The 13618-nt window shown below is 35.6% G+C and overlaps 2 protein-coding genes and 1 pseudogene across 2 annotated transcripts in view; 2 read left to right on the top strand and 1 right to left on the bottom strand.

Moving 5' to 3' along the window:
• LOC134247628 (uncharacterized) overlaps nt 1-13618 on the top strand; it is a 47044-nt gene that overhangs the window by 22293 nt on the left and 11133 nt on the right. The window lies entirely within an intron of this gene.
• Nucleotides 710-13618, bottom strand: part of LOC134247617 (ras-related and estrogen-regulated growth inhibitor-like) — a gene marked incomplete at its 5' end in the record, with an annotated part of 31592 nt that continues 18683 nt past the window's right edge. The window contains one exon of the mRNA XM_062729948.1: nt 710-901. The remainder of the gene's footprint in view (nt 902-13618) is intronic.
• On the top strand, nt 3250-12447 carry LOC134247645 (ER degradation-enhancing alpha-mannosidase-like protein 2; annotated as a pseudogene).

The following is a 13618-nucleotide window of genomic DNA, read 5'->3' as shown; positions in this document are numbered from 1 at the left end:
ACCCCATTTTGGCCCCTGGTTTGAGGTGTCTTTTAGAATTATTAAGTACCTAATTACAATTGAAACCTGTTGTCATCCCTGCCACAAAATGAGTATAGTTGTGGGATACACAGAGATCGCAGGAAGATCAGAAAAAATGTCAATTTCCGAATTTTTCTCAGTTTTACATCAAATAAAGGGACCAGATTCGGCCATTACAACAATATTTCTCATAGATTTACATTTAAATTGGCGACCTGAATAATGTTTACCAAGTATAGTGGGAGAATTTTATAAGATTTTGTCATAAGGTTAAAAATTTGGGTAATTTTTTTATGGAATTATATAAAAAGAAAAACAAAGTATCATATCTTAGAACCAAGGAAAACCTACGATTTCTTTATATTTCAGGAATTTATTATTTATGTCATTTCATATCAGAATCGGGCAAAAAACATATATCAATCAATGCATCCAATTTTTGTTTGTGTTAAGTACCCTTAAACTGCATATATAAAGAATGTTATAAGTTGTTTTTTTTTTCATTTATTTATTCGACAAATAATGACCTGTGGTAGGGATATTTTTGGCTTTCAGACATGCTAGAAGTGCACTTCAAATGATAAAAAAATTATTTCCGTTTCATATTTCCAAACACTTTATTCTTAAATATGTATAGGCTGTGTCGGTATATTTCTGTGACGGTGAGGGTTTGTGCTTGCGTTTGTGCAAATTATAACTATAAAGGCATATTAGAATATTAGTTTGCAACTATATACTAGATTAGAACAAGCATGAAGATTACTGTACGGTATACATATATAGAGGAAGGATAATAAAATATATTATTGTCTATGCTTTTTCATTGCACACATTATAAAAAGTAAAATGAAGCACTCACATACAGTCATAAACATTTACACTTCATACACTTCAACAAATGTAACTGAAGTTTTTCTGATTTGGAATGTACTTCCTCCTTTGTTGTATTCAAGTAAGGAAAATGTAATTTAATACACTGTACTATGAAGAAGGGAGCCCTGTTCTTTCTCTGTAGAAATCTCTGTTGATTTTATTATAGTCATTTCATTATAACACTCTATACCCTGGTTTTCCAAATTTACATTGTAGAGGTTCGCTCTCGAGTAAACACACTAAAACGTCTCCTTAATGACGCTCGAATCAATTTCGGTGATCCAATCTGCGCATGAGAAAGTTTTCGCTGTGCTTTGGATGATGAATCTCTTTTTTTCACTTATCTGTAAGTAATGTCGATATCTAAATATAATTTTAGAATAATTACAAGTGGAAATGCACCAAAACAAATTATAAATTATAAGTAAATTAACAACAAAGAACATACGCGAACAAGGCGAGCAAAATGCTTTTTAAATTTTAAATCAGAACCTTTTCGCTGGAAGCATTTTCGGTAGAAAAGTTGTGTTCGTTGTAATTTCATACCATTCAATAATAAGAATTTTACTTAAAATGCTAAATTTATAAATTACATAAAGTATTTTGTAAGTTATAGGCATTTTGCACACTTTCTTTGCCAATCTTTCATGAGAAAGGTGTTGATTAAAAACACTTATGAATTCAAAAGGTCCACTTTTGTGATTTGGTAACCGAAACCTGTGTATCAATGAGTACGCCTAACTAAAATTTTAAGTCAGTTTACTGACTTTGCAGAAAAGGATAAAAATATATAACTCAGTTCATTGGCCGGATTCTTCTACCTTCATTCAAACTAGCAATACTTTAAGGTTTTCCAGCTTAAGGAGTGTCCAGTTACCCTGAACAACAAATTTTGAATCTAAACAATGAAAGGCCAATGCCAAGTGTGTATATTGTGAATATTGTATCAAAAGTCAGTTTGTGAGAAAGGGATATTTGGAGACTTGGTCCAACGGTTCTTGATCAAAAACGTAGGTCAGATAAATTCTTCAAATCTAGATCTCTTGTTTTGAATATTTTAATTCCTATACAAACTCAACCAGGCTTTACCTAGACAAGTGGAAGGTCACTGACCAACGATTTCATCTCAGATAAAAATAAAAATAACTTTAATGGAAAATTCCATATTTCTTATGTTTAACTAAATAAGAAAGGCATGCAGTAAAAAAGATTCTCAGTGAAACAATAAGCGATGTTTGAAGTCCAAGATCATGCAAATATGTATTATAAAGGATGATTCTTTCCTGGTCTTCGATTCCTTTCATTTGCCAAGGGTTAGCTACCTACTCGATAGCTGAACTACCAAGTTCGATTGATTGTAGTGATCAGAAGTGACTATATATTGCATTTTGTCAGTTATATCAAAGGACCTTGATGTCTATACATTGCACTCTTTCCCATAAGAGACCAGTGCCTTGTTGTAAATTTTGAATTTATCGGGTGACAGTAAATACAACTGTTATGCTTACCATTGGAAACTAGACTGATATACAGTACCTTTCTGATAAGTTCGTGAAACACGCGCTTAATGTTCTCAGTGTTAGCAGAGACTGAACATTCCGTCAACATTAATCCATCTGTTCGCCATTCCAACCCTCGTGTTGGTTGTTTTGTAACAGTTCTGAAAAGGCAAACAATGCATATAAATGTATAATATTAGAGGGCTGCGGGTCCATAGGGATATGTCATGATACATGTGTTAGGCAGTAAAGCATGTAGAATTAATGTTTATTGTAAATGGACAACATGGGATGAAGGGACTTAGGGAGGTCTTAGCCATATCCTTTACTAGTATCCTTTTTAGCCAACCCGGGCTGAAAAGCTTAAGTGGGCTTTTCTGATCAAATTTTGTCCGTCTTCCGCCTGTCCGTCTGCCTGTACACTTTTCACATTTTCGACTTCTTCTCCAGAATCACCGGGCCAACTTCAAGGGGAGATCGTAAAGAAAACGTGAAACTTGGGTGACATCGTTTAATAAAAATCTTTTTCCCAAGAACCACTGGGCCAAAAAGTTGACACTTATAAGAAACTAGCTGCAATAATGTAGCCCTCTCCTTTTTTTTTTTTTCTGTACCCTCTCCAGAAAATAACAGATAAAAAAAAATCGGAGAGGGCTACATTTTTGCAGCTAATAAGAAACCTTTACATAGTGTAGATTCCATTTTTTTCAAATCATGACTCCTGATGGGGCCGCGATTTGGGGATCAAAATTTTACATAGGAATACTGTATAAAAAAAATCTTTCAAGAACAGTAAAACAATGTTAAGTAATATTTATATGGAAGCGTCATCAGGTAGTGTTGATTCAAATTCGTTATGGTCATAACCCCCGGGGAATATTTTTACCCAACAGCATTTGACACACCAACTGGTATGCCTTATGGAACAGTCAACCTTAGGCATGGTGTGCTTGAAGGGGAGACCACTGTACTGCTGGAGTCGGGACATTCCTGATAGAGTTTGGATCTCTGAGTAGGCTGACCGGTGACCCTGTGTTAGAGAAAGTGGCAGTGAGAGCAATGTGGGCTCTCTGGAACTCAAAATCAGCTCTGGATTTGGTATGTTAGATTCTTTTCATACCAGCAACTCGGATGAAGAAATTCAAAGAAATAGAAATTAATTTATCTTTAAATTTTGAAGGTCATTGGACAGCTCTTGACCCTGGTATTGGAGAGGATATTGATTCATACTTTGAGTATCTAGTTAAGGGAGCCATCTTGTTTTATATCCCTGAATTTCTGGAACACTTCATAGGTAAGTGTATTTGCTAACATTTTTAATTAACATGTAGAATATTATTTTTTTCTGTCTGTTTGACAACTTTTGAAGTTTCTCTCATTTTCCTATTACATGTGTATTCCATATGAATAAGCACACAAGGTATAGGTGTTAGGCAAGTACATATTTAAGCTTTCGAAGACTGTCACAATGCACAAATGGTAAATGTTAGTTGTTAAAGTATTTTACTGTTTTAGTTTATGAGAAAGCAATTGTAAAACATGTGAAAAAGGATGACTGGTATATGTGGGCACACATGACCAATGGAGGGATAACTCTTCCTATGTTTACCTCATTAGATGCCTACTGGCCAGGAATTCAGGTAACTGAAACACAAAATCATGATTTTACAAGTAGTTTGACAAAAAGAAAGGATTTTAAGTATGGACATTATGATGTTTTATAATTATATTTAATTTGCAAAAAATCCAGGGAAAATAAAATTAGGAAACATAATGCTGATTTTATAGTTATGTCCCTTTAACAGAGCTTGTTGGGTGATATAGACAGTGCCATGAAAACTATTCATAACTTCCACCAAGTCTGGAGACAGTTTGGTTTCCTGCCTGAGTACTATAACATTCCAAAGAGTGAGGCCCACACGGGGAGAGAGGGGTACCCACTTAGACCAGGTAATCTCCAATATTTACTGTCAGATAATAAGTAAAGAAACACAGGTTTGATTTTAATTTATTTTGTATAGGAGAAGTACATGTCTGTTAATTGTAATGTTTGTAGAATTCTTCCTTTATGAGACTGAAACAATTCCCTGTAGCAGATAAAAAACATAAGGCTCACTCAGCTTCTTTGAGTAATATCACTCTTCATTCCTATAAATGTATGCCTGAATGAGTATGTCAAAGCATTTTGCTTATCATAGCAATAAAATACATTTTGACAAAAAACTTTTAAAAAATATTCATTAATTTTAAATATGTTAAATAAAAACTTTATTTGATTGAGAATTTTTTATTATTTATAGTTTGAAATTTTCCAAAATAGGAAATAACACATATTTGTGAAAACGAATTAAATGTATCCTATAATTCTGCGAGCTAATCCTATGTTTTTTTCTGTAGAACTGATAGATAGTGCTGTGTACCTGTACCAGGCCACCAGAGACCCTTTTTTACTGGAGATAGGTGTAGACATGCTGGAGGCCATAGAACACAGCACCAAAACCAAGTGTGGATATGCTACCGTGAGTATACCGCTCCTTGTATAACATGACACATTTATAACATGACACAAGCAAAGCCCAATGAATTAAATGTTGTACAGAATGTCAAGTTACATAATCATACGGTAGAATGAATATGCAATAACCATGTCTAGAATATAATATATTTAACTTCTATATTAAAAAAAGTGCAGAATGAGACCATCATAGAATCATAATGGTCCTGTATTATTCTAAGTATACACATTGATCTTTTACAATGCTGAGTTGCTTTTGGGATATCGGAAACTATTCTGAATTTTGAAAGTTAAAGCTTTTTCATATTAGGTACTTTCAGTAATCCATAAGGAGTTTAATAAAAAAGAACTACAGTTCTTCAAATACCAGTACTTGTACGCAAATTGACACATTCAAAATTTAGAACAATCACCTGGTATTTAGTGGTTAGCATAAATATCACAAAGCAAGACACATGTCTGCAACATGCAGTGTATTTATTAAGGGTTTATTATACCCGCACTTTCTAAAGAAAGTTCGTGTATATTGTTGTTACTCATGTCCGTCCGTCCGTCCGTCCGTCTGTCACACTTTTCTTCCCTGAACTCCTCCTACATTTTACACAGTAGCTTAATCATCTTTTGGGAGATGGTTTGTGGGGTCATGTAGATGTGCAGTAAGGTTTTGGAATTTCGATTTTGCCCCGGGGGGTCAAATGGGGGTCGAAAAATGACGTTTTTTGTCCAAAAAGCTCTGTCTTCCCTGAACTCCTTCTACATTTTACTCAGTAGCCTAACCAGCTTTTGGGAGATGGTTGGTGGGGTCATGTAGATGTGCAGTAAGCTTTCGGAATTTTGATTTTGCCCCAGGGGGTCAAATGGGGGTCGAAAAATGACGTTTTTTAAGCAAAAAGCTCCGTCTTCCCTGAACTCCTCTTACATTTTACTCAGTAGCCTAACCAGCTTTTGGGAGATGGTTGGTGGGGTCATGTAGATGTGCAGTAAGGTTTTGGAATTTCGATTTTGCCCCGGGGGGTCAAATGGGGGTCGAAAAATGACGTTTTTTGTCCAAAAAGCCCCGTCTTCCCTGAACTCCTTCTACATTTTACTCAGTAGCCTAACCAGCTTTTGGGAGATGGTTGGTGGGGTCATGTAGATGTGCAGTAAGCTTTCGGAATTTTGATTTTGCCCCAGGGGGTCAAATGGGGGTCGAAAAATGACTTTTTTTAAGCAAAAAGCTCCGTCTTCCCTGAACTCCTCTTACATTTTACTCAGTAGCCTAACCAGCTTTTGGGAGATGGTTGGTGGGGTCATGTAGATGTGCAGTAAGGTTTTGGAATTTCGATTTTGCCCTGGGGGGTCAAATGGGGGTCGAAAAATGACGTTTTTTGTCCAAAAAGCCCCGTCTTCCCTGAACTCCTTCTACATTTTACTCAGTAGCCTAACCAGCTTTTGGGAGATGGTTGGTGGGTCATGTTGATGTGCAGTAAGGTTTTGGAATTTTGATTTTGCCCCAGGGGGTCAAATGGGGGTCAAAAATGACGTTTTTTAAGCAAAAAGCTCCGTCTTCCCTGAACTCCTCTTACATTTTACTCAGTAGCCTAATCATCTTTTGGGAGATGGTTGGTGGGGTCATGTAGATGTGCAGTAAGGTTTTGGAATTTCGATTTTGCCCCGGGGGGTCAAATGGGGGTCGAAAAATGACGTTTTTGTCCAAAAAGCCCCGTCTTCCCTGAACTCCTTCTACATTTTACTCAGTAGCCTAACCAGCTTTTGGGAGATGGTTGGTGGGGTCATGTAGATGTGCAGTAAGCTTTCGGAATTTTGATTTTGCCCCAGGGGGTCAAATGGGGGTCGAAAAATGACGTTTTTTAAGCAAAAAGCTCTGTCTTCCCTGAACTCCTTTTACATTTTACTCAGTAGCCTAATCATCTTTTGGGAGATGGTTGGTGGGGTCATGTAGATGTGCAGTAAGGTTTTGGAATTTCGATTTTGCCCCGGGGGGTCAAATGGGGGTCGAAAAATGACGTTTTTTGTCCAAAAAGCCCCGTCTTCCCTGAACTCCTTCTACATTTTACTCAGTAGCCTAACCAGCTTTTGGGAGATGGTTGGTGGGGTCATGTAGATGTGCAGTAAGGTTTTGGAATTTTGATTTTGCCCTGGGGGATCAAATGGGGGTTGAAAAATGACGTTTTTTATGCAAAAAGCCCAGTCTTCCCTGAAAGCAATTAATTTTTTTAAGGAAATTAGGTCAAACTTCAAGATCATGGGTAATGAAAATCATAGTGTATGTAGAATGGTATTGTCCCATTTAATACTAATACACATGTTTAATATAATAGTCCTATCTCTTCTCATTCAAAGTATACAACCATGATGACCAAGGTTAAATTTATTGTGACAGATGGGCAGATTGACAAACAAATGAGATTTAATGTACCCTACCTTTAGCAAAAATGGGGACAATAAATGTCTTTGCTGTTCTTGAGAAGAAGATTTATGTTGGAACAAGATGTGTTTGTGAAACACTACGCGCCCGGCGGCAACAAAGTTAAAAAAATCTTCTTTTAGCATATTGATCACAGTCAAGGTCACAAGGTCATTGACCATGGTGTCATTCGAAAGAACTTAATCAGTGGAGTATGCGTACTAAATATGAAGTCCCTATCTCCTATGGTTCAAAAACTGTGGCAAAAAGTGTAAAGAGCTATTTTTAGCATATCCGTCACAGTCAAGGTCACAAGATCATTGACCTTGCCGTCGTTTGAAAGGACTTTATCGGTGGAGTATGCATACCAAATATGAAGTCCCTATCTCCTATGGTTCAAAAGTTATGACAAACAGTGGAAAAAGCTATTTTTAGAATATGGGTCACAGTCAAGGTCACAAAGTCATTGACCATGGTGTCATTTGAAAGAACTTAATTGGTGGAGTATGCATACCAAATATGAAGTCCTTATCTCTGATGGTTCAAAAGTTATGGCAAAAAGTGTAAAAAGCTATTTTTAGCATATAGGTCACAGTCAAGGTCACAAGATCATTGACCTTGATGTCATTTGAAAGGACTCTATTAGTGGAGTATGCATACCAAATATGAAGTCCCTATCTCCTATGGTTCAAAAGTTATGACAAACAGTGGAAAAAGCTATTTTTAGCATATAAGTCTTAGTCAAGGTCACAAGGTCATTGACCTTGAAGTCATTTGAAAGGACTTTATTAGTGGAGTATGCTTACCAAATATGAAGTCTCTATCCCTTATTGTTCAAAAGTTATGGCCAAGGTTAAAGTTGACAAACAGACAAACAGATAAACAGACAAACAGACAGGACAAAAACAATATACGCCCGGGATCTATCATCCGGGCGCTTAAAAAGTACCCTGCATATTTAAATGTAAATTGGTTGAAATTAGCCCAGTGGTTCTTAAGAAGTTAATGTGAAAAGTTTGCAGATAAACAGATGGACAACAGAAATCAGTACATTTCAGAAAACAGTATGCTTATGAATAGTTAATCAAGGTGCTTTGGGTAGCAAAATAAAGCTAAACTGGTATATCTAATTCATCCGCAGAGCTTAGTATATTTCAATATGCACAACCTTTTCAACTCTTATAATTATTTTTTAAAATTTATATCACCATGTCTCATTCAAGGGAGAACTAGAGATATGACCAGATGTATATCTGTTAAATATAAAATATGTACATGTATTCTGTGTTTTTTTTTAGTAATTTGTTTGTTTGTTGTGACAGCAACTGTTATGGCAGCTTTTGGCAAAGGTTGAAGTTTCTCAAATGTAAGTCAAACTCCAAGGTCAAGGTCAAAGGGTCTAAATTGTTGGTATCAAAGGGAAAGTCTTGTCACAAGGAATACACATGTGAAAAAAGGGAGAAATCCCTAGAACTTCCTCACCTGTTCAAAAGTTATTGCCAAGGTTAAAGTTAAATTGGATTCAACTCTAAGGTCTAGGTCAAAAATAATTATACCTGTTGAAAGTTCACAATGATTACACATGTAAGAGCATGAAAGTCCTAGCACCACCTGTTCAAAACTAACGCCAAGTTCAAGGTATTTTTCTTGTAAAATTGGGTCAAACTCCAAGGTCAAGAGATCAAGAGGTCAAAATTGGTGGTACCCATTAAAAGGTTTTGCCAAAAGAAATTTACCTATGAAATATTGAAGCCATGTGTATAGCTCAATCCACTTAAAAAATATGGGCAAGGTTAAAGTTTCCGTGGACAGACAAAAATACATAAACATAGGAAACAAAATATGTATAAATAGTCAAATGAAAAAAATTTCTACTATTATGGAGTCATAAGATCAATTGTCATTTCAGGTACAGGGAGTCAGTGGCTAGGGAGATCAGACCCCCCCCCCCCCCTGGAATTAGCAGTTATTTAAATAAGACTATATATGTACTGTAGAGAATAAAAATGACTTTGGACATCCTCCCCCTTAGAAAACAGGGACTCCACCATCATTGTTTTTATTATTTTTTATTTCCATCTCAGGAAATCTTGGGCTGATTTTTTTGACTGAGGTGTGACACCCCCCCCCCCTTTCTGAAAAAAAAATCGGGATCTGCGTCTGTTATATACTGAATGTCCGCAACGGGAGATAACTTGACAATGTGAAATTTGTCGACTGTGGCATGCGATGATCTTTGACCATGTTGACCCTTTTTGAACTTCAACCTAACCATTTGCATTTATCTATTTTTATGCAATCTATACTAAATCTTGTACTTACCGAATGTCATAGGTCGTGACAACGAATTCATGAAATATAATCCATATAATCCAATTAAAACACAAATGATCAGGGGTTTTCCTGGCTTGTTTTTGAGTCCGTTTACAGGACCCATTCCCAATCAAAAAATCAGCCATATTTTCCCAATTTTGAATCTTTTTTTCCCAATTTTGTATTTTTAATTTTTTAAGAGTGTTCAGACAGATGTACAATACTTTGATTCCCTGCAAGACGTCTGAAAATCTCAACAGGTGTCAACATGCAATTGTATCATCGTGCTATATCATTTTCTTATCATTCAATAACAGCTGAATAATGTGTAAATCTTTATATCTGTGTACAGTTGTTTACTCTATTGTAACACAGAGACTTATTGGTCCCTTCATTATCATTTATATGGGAAAATAACAAAATTGGTCCTTTTTAAAATTTTCCCAATTTGATCGCATTTCGCGTCAATTTTCCCAATTCTATGGACTCCGGACCCAGTTAAAAAATGGTAGGAAATCCCCTGATGATTTTAACTGACCACACTGCATCGTCAGCATACATGTGCTAAATAATCTCATTCGACAAACCTTTGCTGATTCCGTTGCCAGTATGAATTGGCCGAGGTGTGCCGAGAGGTGATATCTATAAATATGATAATGGGTGACGCAAACCCAATGTGAATGTAGAAAATAAAACTGTTTAGTACTAGAACAAATTTCAAACTATCATAATTAACTAAACTATGTTTTTTAAAAAATGTGAGAGTGAGAGAGAGAGAGAGAGTGTGTGTGTGTGTGGGTGGGGGGGGGGGGTAGGCATTGACAAATTAATAGGGTTGTATTTTCAATGGGTTTTTTTCCCGACCAAATACTAAAATCAGTTTGCACATTTTGATAAATTCATCGAAAACGCTTTGTACTAAAATAATATTTTATGTCGTTGAGAAAGTAAATTTAAAAAGTTCCAAATAATGGGAAAATTATTTATTTGAATAAGTAATTTACTTCAATCATTAATTAAATTCTGTTATTTCAGACTTGTTATGAATTAAGTATTTTAAAATACATATGTGAGGCTCAGAGTTGATATGGTCATCTGAAAATTTTATGTTCAATTTGACGAATACATGTACGGTGATAATTATAGAATTATTTTGACTTCTTCCTTGGAAAGTCCAATATGAATGAGTGTATATTTAGAGGCAAACACCATAGTGCGGGTATTACTGCCTCATGACAGCATCTAGTTTATGATTTTCGTGAATAAGTGCATCATTGTCTGTACCAAAGTTACTTAAATGTTTAGCCAGCTTTTCTAAATACACATACTGTACTTTTACATGTAAGAATTGATAATAACAAGCAAATTATGATCTCTAAATTTCAGATTGATTCAATTTTTTTCCTTGTATCTGATACATATTTACCAAAAATACAATGATTTTTATTTCAGGTAAAAAATGTTAACACCCATTAACTTGACAACAGAATGGAAAGTTTCTTTTTGGCAGAGACAACAAAATACTTATAACTATTATTTGACCCTGATAACTTTATCCACAACAATGGTAGTCACGGAACGGTTATACATAACCCAAACGGTGAATGTGTGGTTGATGCTGGAGGATATTTCTTTACGTCAGAAGCACAGCCTATAGATGCAGCTTCGGTGTACTGCTGCAGCAGCCAGAAAAAGCAAGAGCATTCCGTTCTAGAGAGGATGCATGATAATCTGGATCTACTGTCTCTGTTTAATATTGAAGAAGAGGATAGAAGATGCAGAGGGAAAAAGCTGAAATCTTTTACTCAGGATTTACACGGTGACAAGCTTTTTCAAACAGAGGGTCAGAATTTAGAAAATTCTTCTTCAGAGAGAGGGTTTGAGAGTTCCGTGTTGGAAATTTTGACTAGTTATCTTGAGAATGCAGAAGGTGCTGATATTGATTCTAGCCTTTCAAAATTGGGAGCCAGTTTAGAGTTACTCAAATTCCAGATTACCAAACTAGATTCAGGATTGAAGGATTCAAAAGATATTAGCAACGAGGATGATGCAATAATGGACCTGAGGAAATCCACTAAAATAGAGGAGAAATTAGAGATATTAAAACCAGAAACACAGCTTGAGAAAAAAGAGAAATTAGAACAACCAGCCTCAAACACGGAACAAAATTCCTTAAAAGACAATATCCCTTATAATGATATAAAACCAGAACCACCTACTCCCATTTCACAGGTGGCTCCAACTAAAACACAGGTGCCACCTGCTGCTTCACAATATGAAAATGTGAGACCGGATGAAAGAACACCTTCATCTTCAGAAGAGTATTTGAATGAGAAAGCTGTTGAAGAGCCGATTAATTTAAACATCAGTGAACAAATTAATAGTGAAGAGATGGATTCAAATGTAGAAGGAAATACAAATTCTTTAAAAAAACTTCAAGAACAGACCCAGAAAAAGTCCCCAAAAGTGTTGTATTGAGTGTAAAAACTGACAGTTCAGGACAGGCTACAGTGGAGTCTAGTGAAACGCCAAAGAGCATCTCAAAGCATGTGTTTCACATCAATAAATTTAACACAGTGAAACAAAATAATATATTCAATTTAGAAAACCTATATAACCTTTTAGGAAGCACATACCAAAAGGACACCGTGTCCACACCTAATATAAATCATTTATATCAGACTATTAAGTATTATCCTATACAGTACACAGCTAGACCAGAATTAATGGTTTGTAAATCACAACCTTTCCATATGCGATTTTCAGTGAAAGGTGAAATGTTTTCAGTGGAAGGTGACTAATAAATCATGATAATTTTACTTTTATTGTGTTAATTCCACTCTTTTGATCACAGTTATTATTGTAAGCACAAGACAACTTTAAATTCCGTTGCTTAATTAGTAAAGCTTTTAAAGTTTTTCATCAAAGGAAATTAAAAAAAAAATCAACCAGAAAGGACTTCAGAAATTTGTACCCTTCAATCAGTATTTGAAGCTCTTTCTTCAAATGTTGAACACCTGGCACATGCATTGAGATGAAAATACCATATCTTGCATCCAACGGTATAAAGTAAGAAAATAAGATGTGTTTGTGAAATACTGATGTCTCGTATGACATATCAAAGATTAAAGTTTACGACAACAGGCCATTTTCCACGGCCAACATAATCAGAAAAGTTCATAGTACTCAAAGAAAGGATTTTTCACATGGATTACTCTGTAAAAAGTACAGAAATCATACCACCACATGTTCTAAAAGTTTTGATTTTTCTAACATTTTAATTATTAGCTCACCTGAGTCAAAGACTCAAGTGATCTTTATGATCAAAATTTGTCCGTTGTCTGTCTTCATTGTTGTCGTCATTGTTTGTAAACTTTTCACATTTTCATCCTCTAGTCAAGAACTTCTGGGCCATTTTCAACCAAACTTGCCACAAAGTATCCTTGGGTGAAGGGGATTCAAATTTGTTCAAACGAAGGGATATTCCCTCTTTCAAGGGGAGATAATTACGAATTTGTGAAAAATTAATTGCATTTTTTAAAAATGTTCTTCTCAAAGAGCCACTAGACCAGGAAATATGAAACTCATTTGGAAGCATCCTCAAGTGTTGTACATTGAAATTTGTTCAAATTATGACCCCTGCTGGTAGGGTGGGGCCACAATGGACGATCAAAGTTTTACATAGGAATGTAGGAGGAAAATCTTTAAAAGACTTCTTATCAAGAACAGCAAAGCCATGATCGGTCATATTTATAAGAAAGCATCCTCAAGTGTTGTACATTGAAGTTTGTTCAAATCATGACCCCTGCGGGTAGGGTGGGGCCACAATGGACGATCAAAAGTTTACATATGAATACATGTATATAAGGAAATTTTTCAAAAACTTTCTTCTAAAGCACAGGAAAGCCATTAAATATTAGTCATATTTACGTGGAAGCATTTGCAGTGGTGTATGCATGTTCACATCACAACCCACTGGTAGCTTGGGAC

This window comes from Saccostrea cucullata, unplaced genomic scaffold (genome assembly GCF_032062105.1).
Source record: "Saccostrea cucullata isolate Sc308-1 unplaced genomic scaffold, CSIRO_AGI_Scuc_v1 ctg143, whole genome shotgun sequence".
Lineage (NCBI taxonomy): Eukaryota > Metazoa > Mollusca > Bivalvia > Ostreida > Ostreidae > Saccostrea > Saccostrea cuccullata.
This window is presented reverse-complemented; position numbering and strand designations above follow the sequence as displayed.